The following is a 916-nucleotide window of genomic DNA, read 5'->3' as shown; positions in this document are numbered from 1 at the left end:
TTTTATTTTGAAACTGTTGTACTTATTTCAAGAACATTTTGTAGAACTCTATAGGTTCGGTTAGGTTAGTCCTATAAGAATCCTGAAACATTTACAGTTTCAAAATAAAACACATTTGGCCAAATGAAACATTTGTGAAACGAATCAATTGTAAAAAAAAATTTTAGTTTGTTTTATTTTACCACTTTGTCGGCGTGACTGATTGTATCTATATTCATGACAAATTATAGCTTTCTAATACTAACAGATAGATAGGCGGATAGACATGGCGAAACTATAAGAGTTGCTAGTTGACTACGGAACCCTAAAAAATGTTTTGGTTAGACATTAGTGAACCCGGCAGACCACCGAAAGAGCATTTAAAGAGTTCACGTGAAACAAAACTAATTTCCTGACTCGTAAATAGCGAAGTATTAAACGAAGAAACAAAAACGTGTCCAGGTCCCACTGAGACTTGAACTCAGATCGCTGGATTCAGAGTCCAGAGTGCTCACCATTACACCATGGGACCGCCGCGGGAAGGGGCGAATCGAGGCTTCAGTTACAGGGCGGGCTGCCAGGTTTCGGTATTTCGCCGAACTGTTCCGTATTTTGGCACTGTGTTCAGCATGGCAAAAATACGTAAGTATAGGCTGTTCAGTATTTTTAGAGAGTCTTAAAAGGAAATAAGTTTTTGGTAAAAAAATCATTTTAATACAACCTTTTTTTGCTGACTGTACTTTTTGTTGACTTAACTTGTATTGTCACCCAAACTACATTTGCATACCAAATTTCAAGTCGATGCCATAAACCGTTGAAGAGTTCCGCCCTACGGAGACGATCCTGGCCGCTTTATCAGGATGTCTTTACCAGATTGTTGTATTGTCACACAATTTACATATGTATGCCAAATTTCAAGTCAATCCGACTAAGTTCT

The 916-nt window shown here is 37.9% G+C and overlaps 1 non-coding gene across 1 annotated transcript; it reads right to left on the bottom strand.

Moving 5' to 3' along the window:
• Window positions 1–439: 439 nt before the first annotated feature.
• On the bottom strand, window positions 440–511 carry TRNAQ-CUG (transfer RNA glutamine (anticodon CUG)). The gene has a single exon. It is a non-coding gene; the product is annotated as a tRNA-Gln (tRNA).
• Window positions 512–916: the final 405 nt, after the last annotated feature.

This window comes from Choristoneura fumiferana, chromosome 18 (assembly GCF_025370935.1).
Source record: "Choristoneura fumiferana chromosome 18, NRCan_CFum_1, whole genome shotgun sequence".
NCBI classification, from domain to species: Eukaryota; Metazoa; Arthropoda; class Insecta; order Lepidoptera; family Tortricidae; genus Choristoneura; species Choristoneura fumiferana.
This window is presented reverse-complemented; position numbering and strand designations above follow the sequence as displayed.